Source organism: Mobula birostris, chromosome 32 (assembly GCF_030028105.1).
Source record: "Mobula birostris isolate sMobBir1 chromosome 32, sMobBir1.hap1, whole genome shotgun sequence".
In the NCBI taxonomy this organism is placed as follows: Eukaryota; Metazoa; Chordata; class Chondrichthyes; order Myliobatiformes; family Myliobatidae; genus Mobula; species Mobula birostris.
This window is the reverse complement of record NC_092401.1, coordinates 9995168-10009197: the sequence shown is the minus strand read 5'-3', so window position 1 is coordinate 10009197 and position 14030 is coordinate 9995168.

Genomic DNA, 14030 nt, shown 5'->3' with positions numbered 1-14030 from the left:
ATTTTATACGTTTCAATCAGATCCCCCCCTCAATCTTCTAAATTCCAACGAGTATAAGCCTAGTTCATCCAGTTTTTCATCATATGAAAGTCCTGCCATCCCAGGAATCAATCTGGTGAACCTTCTTTGTACTCCCTCTATGGCAAGGATGTCTTTCCTCAGATTAGGGGACCAAAACTGCACACAATACTCCAGGTGTGTTCTCACCAAGGCCTTGTACAACTGCAGTAGTACCTCCCTGCTCCTGTACTCGAATCCTCTCGCTATAAATGCCAGCATACCTTTCGCCTTTTTCACCGCCTGCTGTACCTGCATGCCCACTTTCAATGACTGGTGTATAATGACACCCAGGTCTCGTTGCACCTCCCCTTTTCCTAATCGGCCATCATTCAGATAATAATCTGTTTTCCTATTTTTGCCACCAAAGTGGATAACTTCACATTTATCCACATTAAATTGCATCTGCCATGAATTTGCCCACTCACCCAACCTATCCAAGTCACCCTGCATCCTCTTAGCATCCTCCTCACAGCTAACACTGCCGCCCAGCTTCGTGTCATCCGCAAACTTGGAGATGCTGCATTTAATTCCCTCATCCAAGTCATTAATATATATTGTAAACAACTGGGGTCCCAGCACTGAGCCTTGCGGTACCCCACTAGTCACTGCCTGCCATTCTGAAAAGGTCCCGTTTACTCCCACTCTTTGCTTCCTATCTGCCAACCAGTTCTCTATCCACATCAATACCTTACCCCCAATACCGTGTGCTTTAAGTTTGCACACTAATCTCCTGTGTGGGACCTTGTCAAAAGCCTTTTGAAAATCCAAATATACCACATCCACTGGTTCTCCCCTATCCACTCTACTAATTACATCCTCAAAAAATTCTATGAGATTTGTCAGACATGATTTTCCTTTCACAAATCCATGCTGACTTTGTCCGATGATTTCACCGCTTTCCAAATGTGCTGTTATCACATCTTTGATAACTGACTCTAGCAGTTTCCCCACCACCGATGTTAGGCTAACCGGTCTATAATTCCCTGGTTTCTCCCTCCCTCCTTTTTTAAAAAGTGGGGTTACATTAGCCACCCTCCAATCCTCAGGAACTAGTCCAGAATCTAAAGAGTTTTGAAAAATTATCACTAATGCATCCACTATTTCTTGGGCTACTTCCTTAAGCACTCTGGGATGCAGACCACCTGGCCCTGGGAATTTATCCGCCTTTAATCCCTTCAATTTACCTAACACCACTTCCCTACTAACATGTATTTCCCTCAGTTCCTCCATCTCACTGGACACTCTGTCCCCTACTATTTCCGGAAGATTATTTATGTCCTCCTTAGTGAAAACAGAACCAAAGTAATTACTCAATTGGTCTGCCATGTCCTTGCTCCCCATAATCAATTCACCTGTTTCCGTCTGTAGGGGACCTACATTTGTCTTAACTAATCTTTTTCTTTTTACATATCTATAAAAGCTTTTACAGTCAGTTTTTATGTTCCCTGCCAGTTTTCTCTCATAATCTTTTTTCCCCTTCCTAATTAAGCCCTTTGTCCTCCTCTGCTGAACTCTGAATTTCTCCCAGTCCTCAGGTGAGCCACTTTTTCTGGCTAATTTGTATGCTTCTTCTTTGGAATTGATACAATCCCTAATTTCCCTTGTCAGCCACGGGTGCACTACCTTCCTTGATTTATTCTTTTGCCAAACTGGGATGAACAATTGTTGTAGTTCATCCATGCGAGGTACTTGGAGGCACATGATAAATAGGCTGTTGTCAGCATGGTTTCCTTAAGGAAAAATCTTGCCTGACAAATCTGTTGGAATTCTTTGAAGAAGTTACAAGCAGAATGGATGAAGGAGAATCAGTTGATATTGTGTACAAGTTTTTCCAGAAGGCCTCAGACAAAGTGCCACACGTGAGGTTACTTAACAAGCTATGAGTCCATGGTATTACAGGAAAGATTCTAGCATGAATAAAGCAATGGCTGATTGGCAGGAGGCAAAGAGTGGGAATAAAGGGAGCCTTTTCTGTCTGGCTGCTGGTGACTAGTGGTGTTCCACAGGAGTCTGTGTTGGGACCAATTCTCTTTACGTTATATGTCAATGATTTGGATAATGGAATCACAAACAAGAGAAAATCTACAGATGCTGGAAATCCAAGTAACACAGGCAAAATGCTAGAGGAACTCAGCACGCCAGGCAGTATCTATGGAAAAGAGTAGAGCCGACGTATTGGGCCGAGACCGTTTGGCAGGACAACCAAAGGGTCTCAGCTTGAAACGTCGACTGCACTCTTTTCCATAGCTGCTGCCTGGCCTCCTGAGTTCCTCCTGCATTTTGCAGATGATGGAATTGATGGTTTTGATATGAAGACAGGTGGAGGAGTAAATAGTTTTGAGGAATTAGAAAGGCTATAGAAGGACTTAGATTAGGAGAATGAGCAAAGAAATGGCAGATGGAATACAGTCAGGAAGTGTATGGTCATGCACTTTGGTAGAAGAAGTGAAAGGGTTGACTATTTTCTAAGTGGAGAGAAAGTACAAAAAATTGAGGTGCAAGGAGACTTGAGAGTCCTAGTGCAGGGCTCTCTGAAGGTTGATTTGCAGGTTGAGTCTGTGGTGAGGAAGGCAAATACAATGTTAGCATTCTTTTCAAGAGGACTAGAGTATAAAAGCAATGATGTAATATTGAGACTTTATAAAGCACTGGTGAGGCCTCACTTGGAGTATTGTGGGCAGGTTTGGGCACCTTATCTTAGAAAGGACGTGTTGAAACTGGAGAGGGTTCAAAGGAAATTCACAAAAATTATTGCAGGATTGAATGGCTTGTCATATGAAGAGTGTTTGATGACTGGGCCTGTATTCACCAGAATTCAGAAGAATGAGGAGTGACTTCATTAAAACCTATTGAATGGTGAAAGGGTTTGATAGAGTGGATGTGGAGAGGATGTTTCCTATGGTGGGAGAGTCAAGGATCAGAGGACACAGCCTCAGAAATGGGGGGTGTCATTTTAGAATGGAGATGAGGGGGAATTTCTTTTGCTAGAAAGAAGTGAATCTGTGGAATTCTCTGCCACAGGCAGCTGTGGAGACCAAGTCTTTATGTATATTTAAGGCAGAGGTTGATAGTTCTTGATTGGTCAGGGCATGAAGGGGTATGACGAGAAGGCAAGAGATTGGGGTAGTGAGGAAAATTGAATCAAATGAAATGGTGGAGCAGACTCAATGAGCCAAATAGCCTAATTCTGCTCCTATAGCTTATGGTCTTATGATCTAATTACCTTCATCACCTCCTCAAGAAACTCAAACAAGTTTGTAAGACATGAACTGCCCTGCACAAAGTGACACTGACTGTTCTTAATCAAAATTCAAAGTAAATTTATTATCTATATATATTTATATGCATGTTTGTGTCACTATATACAATCCTGAGCTTTGTTTTCTTGCAGGAATACACAGTAAATCAAAGAAAAATAATAGAATCAATGAAAGACTCCACCCAACAGGACGTACAAGCAACCAATGTACAAACGACAACAAACAGTGAAAATACAAAAAATGGGATAATAATAAATAAGCAATAAATATTGAGAACATGAGATGAAGAGTCCTTGAAAGTAGGTCCATAGGTTGTGGAAACAGTTCAGTGCTGAGGTGAGTGAAGTTGAGTGAAGTTATTGCCACTGGTTCAAGAGCTTAATGGTTGTGGGTAAACTGTTCCAGATCCTGGTGATGTGGATCCTAAGGCTCATGAACCTTCTTCCTGATGGCAGCAGCAAGAAGAGAGCATGGCTTGGGTGAGGTCCTTGATGATGGATGATGCTTCCCTGTGACAGTGCTCCATGGAGATGTGCTTAATGGTGCGTATGCTTTAGTCATGATGGACTAGGCTATATTCACTACTTTTTGCAGGATCTTTTGTTCAAGGGCATTGGTATTTCCATACCCGACCATGATGCAGCCAGTCAATATTCTCTCCACCACATGATGTCATGCTGAAACTTCATAAACTTCTGTGAAGTAGAGGCATTGCCATGCTTTCTTCATAATTGCATTTACGTGTTGGGCCCAGGACAAATCCTCTGAATTGGTACTTAAGGTTGCTGACCTTCTCTATGTCTAACTCGCAGAAGAGGATTCACTCATGAATTCTGGTTTCCTTCTTCTGGTGTCAATAATCAGCTCCTTGGTCTCACTGACGTTGAGTGAGAGGTTATTGTTGTAGCACCACTTGGCCAAGTTTTCAATCTCCCTCCTATATGCTGCTTCATCTCTACCTTTTATTCGTCCAATGACAGTGGTGTCAGCAAACTTAAATATGGCATTGGAACTAAGCTTAGCCTCAAAGTCATAAGTATAAAGTGAGCAGTACATGGGGCTAAGCACACATCTGAGGTGTACCAGTGCTGATGGAGACCGTGGAAGAGATGTTGCCAATCCGAACTAACCGGGGTCTACAGTTGGGGAAATTGCACAAGGAGGTACTGAAGCCAAGGTCTTGAAGCTTACTGATTAGTTCTGAGGGGATGATGGTATTGAATGTAGTCGACAAACAGCATCTTGATGTAGGCATCTTTGCTGTCCAGATGTTCCAGGATTAAGTGAAGAGGCAATGAACTGACATCTGATGTAGACCTGTTGTGCTGGGAGGCAAATTGCAGTGGATCCAAGTCACTTCGCAGGCAGGTGTTAATATGTTTCATCACCAACCTTTCAAAGCAGTTTATCACAGTGGAAGTAAGTGCTACTCAATGATAGACATTGAGGCAGGTTCCGTGTTCTTCTCAGGCACCGGCATAATTGAAGTCTGCTGGAGAAGGTGGGTACTTCATTCTGGCAAAGCACGAGGTTAAAGATATCCGTGAACACTTCAGCCAATTGATCAGCACAGGTCTTCACTTCTTGGCCAGGTACCCTATCTGGGCTGGATGCTTTCCATGGGTTCACCTTTCTGAAGGATGCTCTCACATTGGCCCCAGAGGCTAAAATCACAGGGTCATTGGGCACTGTGGGAGTTTATGAATGTGCCTCCATGCTTTGATAATCAAACCGAGCATATAAGTCATTGCACTCATCTAAGAGCGAAACCTTGTTGTTAACTATGTCACCTAGTTTCACTTTATAGGAGGTGATAGCATTTGAGCCCTGCCACAGCTGTCAAGCATCCTTCAGTGATTCAAGTTTGGCCCGGAATTGCCACTTCACATGTGAGATGACTTTCCGGAGGTCATACCTGGACCTCTTGTATTTTACTTGGTCACCAGATGTGAATGCCACTGATCTGGCCCTCATCAAGTTGTGGATCTCTTGGCTCACCTTCTAGTTGGAGAAGGCTCTGAATGATTTTGTGTGGACATATTTGACTATGACTGTTTTTATAGCATTGTCTCACTCACAAACATCTGCTCCCTGCTTGCATTTGCCAAGTTGCCGCTTAGAATATTAAAATTATCCTTGCCCCAATTTTAGGACACAAACTTGAAGACCCATCTATCCCTTTCTATCTATCAAAACTCACGGAATTATGAGGAACTTAGCAGGTCATGTAACATCTATGGAGAGGAATAAAGAGTTGACGTATAAGGCTGAGACCCTTCATCAGGACTGGAAAGGAAGGGGAAAAGACAAAATAAAAAGTTGGAGGTAGGGGAAAGAGTACAAGCTAGAATGTGATACGTGAAGCCAAGTGAGGGGGAAGATAGATTGGTGGGGGAGAGGGGATAAAGCGACAAAGATGCTGCCTGACCTGCCGTGTGTTTTACTCCGGATTTCCAGCATCTGCAGGACCTTTTGTTCACAGAATTGTGGTTACCTTTTCCAAAGCGTTTCTCCATTGACACTTCCACTACCTTTCAAATTAGTGTAAACCTTTCCAAATGGCATGAGCAAACCTCCCTTCAATTATTTTTGTCCTCTTCCAGTTGCAATATAATCTGTACACTTTTTATAGGTCTCCCCAGGAGTGATCCCAATGATCCAAATACCGAAAGCCCTCTCTACTGCTTCATCTATTTAGCCGTTCATTCATCTGTCATGTCATAGAACATAGAACATAGAATAATACAGCACAGTACAGGCCCTTCGGCCCACATTGTTCTGCTGACCCTCAAACCCTGCCTCCCATATAACCCCCTACCTTAAATTCCTCCATATATCACTTTCCAGCACTTCATCGTTCTAACTATTTCATGAGCACTACTGTGTATTTCAACCTCTGGCTGTCCTCCTTCTCTCTTCGCCCTTTTCTGTATCTATTCTGAGGCTTCCCTGACCCTGGCACCAGGGAGGCGCAACTTACCATTCTGGAGTATTGCTCTTAGCCACAGAAATATCCATCTATTCACCTCACTAACAAAATTCCCAGTAATACGCCATACCTAGACATCTCCCTTCCCTGCCGTGTATCAGAGCCACCACGGTTCCACAAGCTCAGCTGTTGCTGCAACAGCTTCCTTCTCAGGTGCCAAGCCCACCCCCCACCACCCCCAACCCCCTAGTATCCAAATCGTACCGGTATTTGAGAGAGGAAACTGGGGACTCCTGCACTATCTGCCTGTATCTACTGCCTTTCCTGGTGATCGCCCATCTTGCTTTCTGTACCTAAAGTGTTTCTGAGTGTTTAACTGCACATGCTTGCATTGCTATAAGACCATATGACATAGGAGAAGAATTAGTCCCTTCCGCCTATTGGGTCTGCTCTGCCATTCCATCATGGCTGCTTTATTATCCCTCTCAACCCCACCATCCTGTTTCTCCCCATAACCTTTGACACCCTGATTAATCAAGACCCTATCAACCTTCGCTTTAAATATATCCAATGACCAGGCCACTGCAGCCGTCTGTGGCTATGAATGTCACAGAAAATTTTTCTCATCTCTGTTCTAGATGGATGTCCCTCAATTCTGAGTCTGTGCCATAGTCCTAGACCTACCCACTATGGAAACACCTGCTCCACATCTGATCAAAACAGGTCTTTCAATATTCAATATTTGATAGGTATCCATCAGATCCTCCTTGTTCTTCTAAACTCCAGCAAGTACAGGCCTAGGGACAATAAGTGCTCCCCATACTACTTTAACCCTTTCATTCCTGGAATCATTCTTGTGAACCTCCTCTGGACCCTCCCCAATGTCTGTACATCTTTTCTTAGAGCAGGGGCCCAAAACTGCTCACAATACTCCAACTGCGATCTGACCAATGCCTTATAAAGCCTCAGCATTACATCCTTGCTTTTATAATCTAGCCCTCTCAAAATGAGTACTAACATTGCATTTGTCTTCCTTAACACCAACTCAACCTGCAAGTTAAACTCCAGGGAATCCTGCACAAGGACTGCTACATCCCTTTGCCCCTCTGATTGACGATTTTTCTCCCATTCAGAAAACAATCTACACCTTTATTCCTCCGACCAAAGTGAATGACCATACACTTCCCCACACAAACTTGCCTCAAAGCTATTCATTCCGTTATCCTAATCATTGACATATAATGTGGAAAAAATAGTCCCAACGCAGACCCCTGCAGAACACCACTAGTCACCAGTAACCAATCAGTGCCTTTACCGTAATACCATAGGCTCTTATTTTGTTAAACAGCCTCATGTGTGGCACTTTGTCAGAGGCCTTCTGAAAATCCAAATAAACAATATCCTCTGATTTTCCTTTGTCTATCCTACCTCCATTTCTTTAAAGAATTCCAATAGATATGTCAGGCAAGATTTTCACTAAAGGAAATCATGCTGACTTTGGCCTATTTTACATGTACTTCCAAGTACCCTGAAACCTCATCCTTAATAATGGACTCCAACAAACTTGCCAACCACTGAAATCAGGCTAACTGGCCTGTAAGTTCCTTTCTTCTGCCTCCCTCCTTTTATAAAGAGTGGAGTGACATTTGCAATCTTCTAGTCCTCCAGAACCATTCCAGGATCTCGTGATTCTTGAAAGATCACCACTAATGCCACCACAATCTCTTCAGCTACCTCTTTCACAATCTTGGGGTATAGCATATCTGACCTAAGTGACTTATCTGCCTTCAGACTTTTCAGCTCCACAAACACTTTCTTTTCAGTAATAGTAACTACACTCACTGTTGCCTCCTGATATTCTCGAACTTTTGGAATTCTGTTAGTGTCTTCCACAGTGAAGATTGATGCAAAATACTTATTAAGTTTGACTACCATTTCTTTGTCCTCTGTCAGTATCTCTCCAGTGTCATTTTCAGCAGTCCAAAATCCACTCTCGCCTCTATTTTACTCTTTATATATCTTAAAAAACTTTTGGTATCCTCTTTGATATTATTGGTTAGCTTTCTTTCATATTTTATCTTGCTGTACTCCATAGCAAAACCAACCACAACTTCGACAGGAGCTGCTGCTAGATGTATTTCGCATAGACTGCAGATTGCAGTAATTCAAAAGATGCAGAAGAGACTTACATTAATTTGACATCATATTCAATGCAGACATAATGGTCCAAAGTGTCTGTTCCTGTCTGTACTGTTCTATAGTCTATGTTCAAAACTTAGTAGTATGTGTATAGGTTAAAGGCAAAGTGAATGGTGTCAGATAGGTGCTGTATGACTAATCTTCACAGCATTCTTCTGCCTGATTAGTATCTCTATCAGTAATGCAGACTAGATGCAAGTTGCATGCTGCATTGACAAATGCTCATATGTCCTCACATCTCCTTGTCTTGCCCTGTCCTTTATTCTCTCCTAGTTCATGTCTTTATAAAGGTAGGTCAGCATCTTCAGCCCAGGCAGCTTCCTGTTTATTCACTTACACTGAGGGATGCATTTATTTTATGCTGGTCTGAAAAGTATTAGTGAGATGAAAAATTTTTCCTGTATGAAGTGTTCTGTTTCAAAATGTGTATTTAGTAAACACTAAATAAGAAAAAAAAACAGAGTGAAACCACAACTCTATCTCAGAATGAGACCCACCATGTGGGCAGTTGCTGAAACTTGATTGCAACTTTGTGACTGCACAGCTGTAATAGCATCAGTAAAAACACTTCTACATTTTCAAACGACTTATTCGCCTTGAGATTTCCAGTATTTACAAGTCTCATTTTCAAAGTTCCTATAAATATCTTCTTTTATACACTTACAATACCACGTGTCTGAAAGCAAGCATGCTCTTTTTTCGAGATACTTGTAAGCATGGTGCAATAATGTCAAGGTGAACTTTTCTGTGCAGTCTACAAAATATGATTTGACCCCAATCTATATGTTGCATTTTTTTGTAGAAACTATTGTCCTGTTTTTAATATGAAAAATTAGAAAGCACTCAGAATGCCACCTAATCCAGTGGGTGTCCGAAGTCTGTAAATGGCTGTTTGTTAGAATTAAAGACGGCAGTTTCCAGAGACTGTCGTACTTTGGCAGCAGTCCCCATTTGAATATTTTAATCAGGTCCTGACCTCTTTAGAGAGGGTGCATCGACTGCAGATTTGAAGAACCACTTGGTAATGGAGTGAACTGAACTTCAGGTGGCCACTTGAAGATAAGATCATAAGAATTTTTTTCCTCCAAATTCTAGTAGATATCTCACAGTCTGCTCAGTCTCTCTTAGGTAGACAAACTTTCCATCCCAGAAAGCAAATTGTTAGGTATTTGTTTAATTCCTCAGGGTGGAAAAACAGGCTGGAGACCTGGCTGAGATATATACATCATTAGCAAGGGTGAAATGCTGAAGACTGGAGGGCAGCTAATGTTGTGCCTTTATTTAAGAAGGGCTGCGAAGTGAAAGCTGGGAACTATAGACCAGTAAACACACACAAACTGCTGGAGGAACTCAACAGGTCAGGCAGCATCTATGGAAACGACTAAACAGTGAACGTTTCGAGCCAAGATCCTTCTTCATAGACCAGTAAACCTAACATTTGTGGTAGGTAAGTTACTAGAGGGCATTCTGAGGGACAAGATATAGAAGCATTGGGAAGATAAGAGTTGATTAGACCATAAGATATAGAAGCAGAATTAGGCCATTTGACCCATCAAGTATGCTCCATCATTTCATCATGGCTGATTCATTTCCATCTCCACTCCAGTCTCCTGCCTTCACCCCGTATCTCTTCATGGCCTGACCATTCAAGAACCTATCAACCCCTGCCTTACATATACATAAAGATTTGGTTTCCATGGCCACCTGTGGCATCGAATTCCATAGATTCACCACTCACTGGCTAAAGAAATTCCTCCTCATCTCCATTCTAAAAGAAAGCCCCTCTATTCTAAGGCTGTGTCCTCTGGTCTTACACTCCCCCCTTCAAGGCCTTTCACCATTCGATAGCTTTTAATGAGGTCACTCCTCATTCTTCTGAATTCTAGTGAATAATGGCCTAGAGCCATCAAATGCTCTTCATATGGCAAGCATTCAATCCTAGAATCATTTTCATGAACCTCCTTTGAACCCTCTCCGGTGTCAGCACATCCTTTCTAAGTGGACCCAAAACTGCTCGCAATACTCCAAGTGAAGCCTCACCAGTGCTTTATAAAGCCTCAACATTACATCCTTGCTTTTATATTCTAAAAATGAATGCTAATATTGCATTTTCCTTCCTCACTAGAGATTCAACCTGAAAATTAACCTTTAAGGAATCCTGCACAAGGCCTTTCAAGTCCCTTTGCACCTCAGGTTTTTTAAATTTTTTCTCTCCATCTAGAAAATAGTCTTTCCTTTTATTTCATACACTGTATTTCATCTGCCACTTCTTTGCCCATTCCCCTAATCTAAGTCCTCTGTAGCCTCTCTACTTCCTCAAAACTACCTGCCCCTCCACCTATCTTTGTATCGTCCACAAACTTTGTAAGAAAGCCATCAATTCCATCATCCAAGTCATTGACATATAATGTAAAAAGAGGTGGTCCCAGCACAGACCCCTGTGGAACACCACTAATAACTAGCAGCCAACCAGAAAAGGCTCCCTTTGTTCTCACTCTTTGCCTCCTGCCAAGTAGCCACACCTTCATCCAAGCTAGTATCTTTCCTGTAATACCATGGGCTCTTGACTTGTTAAGCAGCTCATGTGTGATACCTTGTCAGTGGCCTTCTGAATATCCACCGATCCTCCTTTGTCTATCTTTTCAGGGATGGTTAGCATTGCTTTGTGTGTGAGGGATCACATCTTAGAAATTTGTTTAAGTTTTCTGAACAAGAAACCAAGAAGATTAAGGAGAGTAAGGCAGTAGATGTGATCTATCCTTTAATAAGGTTCTGCATGGTAGACTGCTATAAATCGCGTGGGATCCAAGGAGAGCTAGCTTATTGGATACAGAAGTTGCTTGATGGTGTAAGGTTATTTTTCGGACTGGAGGCCCGTGACAAGTCAACTTCCCCAGTGGTTGGAGATGGCCCCTTTGCCATTTGTTATCAATGCTAATGATTTGGATGAGAATGTACAATGCATGGTTAGTAAGTTTGCAGATGACACTAAAATAAGTGGTGTTATTGAAAGTGAAAATGGTTATCTGGATTTACAGAGGGATCTTGATCGGCTGAGTAAATAGGCAAATGGAGTTTAATTCATATAAGTTTGAGGTGTTGCATTATGGAAAGATAAAAGAGGGTAGGGCTTTCACAGTGAATAATAGGTTCATGGAGAGTCCTGTAGAACAGAAGGGCCTAGGAATACAAATACGTTGTTCCCTAAAAGTGGTGTCACAGGTAAACAGAGTGGGAAGAAGGCTTTTGACCCATTGGCTTCATCAATCAGGGTATTGAGTATGGAAGTTGGGATGTTATGTTGTAGTTGTACAAGATAGTGAGGCTACTTTGAAATATTACGTTATGATAGACAGCTTCACATCTACCACAATTATTCTAAACATGATGCTCCACAAGGCCCCCTACTCCACTTCTGTCTGGTCAAAGTTCAAAGTAAATTTATTATCAAAGTACATATTTGTCACCATATACAACCTGGAGATTCATTTTCTTGTGGGAATACTCAATAAATCCATGATAGAATAATCACCATAATAGAATAAATGACAGATCATACCAATTTGGGTGTTCAATCAGTGTGCAAAAGACACAAACTGCAAATTCAAAAAGAAAAGCATATTGTGTAGAGGGAAATTACATGCTTCAGATTGTAGTAAGAGTAATTCAGGTGAAATATATTTAAGAGTATTGTATATAGTCCTCAGAACATCGCCATGTTCACCGGCGCCATATTAATCCATATCCCGTAGCCAGGTTCTGCTCTACCTCCATCTGCAAGTTTGCAACTGATATCACTATTGGTGGGCCATATTTCAAATAATGATGAGTCGGAGTACAGGAAGAGAATAGAGAACTTAGTAACATGGTGTCATGACAACAACCTTTCTCTCAATGTCAGCAAAACAAAAGAGCTGGTCATTAACTTCAGGAAAGGGAATGGTGAACATAGGTTGAGAGCACTGAGAGCTTTAAGTTCCTAGAGGTGAACATCAGCAATATCTTGCCCTGGTCCAACCACAAAGACACAAATCTTGTTATGATTTTGCACTTTATTGTTTACCTGCACTGCAATTTCTCTGTAACATTTACACTTCATTCTGCATTGTTATTGTTTTAACTTTTATTTCATGCACTCTGTAACGATTTGATCTGTACAAACATTATGCAAGCTGTTCACTGTATTTCAGTACATTTGACAATAATGAATCAAAACCAATACCTTGAATCCAGGCAACATCCTTGTGAATCTTCTTTGCAGTCTTTACAGATTAATAGTAACTTTCTTTCCTAAAGCAGAGTGACCAATCTCTCTCTCTCTCTCTCTCCACTCCTTCCCTCCCCCACTCCCTCCCTCCTTCTCTCCCCTCCCAGAGAAAGGTGCCTGCATTCGATCAGTTTCTCTCACCCTCTCACTCATTGCTGCTGGAGAATGGTGCCAGACTCTTGGGTCTAAGGTTTAATTGACGCAGTTTGTGGATTGGACTCTGTGGTTCATGCTATGAAGTGTCTTTGGTTTCTTGTTGCCCCTGTTTTGTTGCTATTTTGTGTGATTTAGATTGGGGCAGGCTGGCTCTGCGGCCTACAATCAACAAACAACACAGCACTAGACTGAACTGAACTGAGTTGAAAACTGAACATTCCTGGACTGTTTTGGTGATTTTGTGGTTTGTTGTTTTATATTCTGTGTTTCTCATTCATTTTTTTTTCACCGTTTCTGCGATTTGTTCTTTTTCTTTTGTGCGTTGGGGTTTTTATGTTTTTCTTTGATGGTTTTCTCTGTTTCATGGGTGTCTGTGGGAAGACAAATCTCAGGGTTGTATACTGCATACATACTTTGTAATAAATGTAGTATAAATATGTAATAATTTTTAAAAATACATTGTCTTTCTATTCTTCCTACATTGTTGCTGTTGCCGCTTCATCAGTAATAGGGGCAACATCTAGAAAGCACCTCCCATGTTATAAGAACTTTCACCAGTTTCTCCTTCAGTTGCTGAATCCCAAAGTCTTGATTAGGGAGATTGTTCCAGAGAGTTATATAACAAGATAATGATTCTCCTTGGCCAGAGTAAGCAAAATAAAATCATATCTAAACTTCTGCAGTCAAAACTAAAGCTTTCAGATGGCAAACTATTTGAATAGGAACCTTAAAGTTGAGTATTGTTTCAATAAATATCTTGGCACTCTTCTGAAAAGTATTCAAATAACTGTAAGTTTAGATGTTACAAAGCTTAAAAGATTTACCCACATTCTTTGATGTCTGCTGCAGATACAAGTTCTTTTGAACGACCAAACACAAGATTTTATATTCACTGTTCCAATACATTTAGATTACACTATGGTGATAATGCAAGGATACTGAAGAGATTCCCAATGACTGCAAGTGGCAACAGGTCTGTATGATTTTGGCAGACAGACAGGAGTTAATTTTCAGCACCAAAAATCAGTAGAATATAAATGGAAAATATGTGCATTTCCTCTTAGTGTTTCCATTGCCTTTCGATTTAACTTGTTATTCCAGATTGAATATTTCCATTACTTTCTTGGCCTCTTCACAAATGAAATTGCAGAGAGCAGTC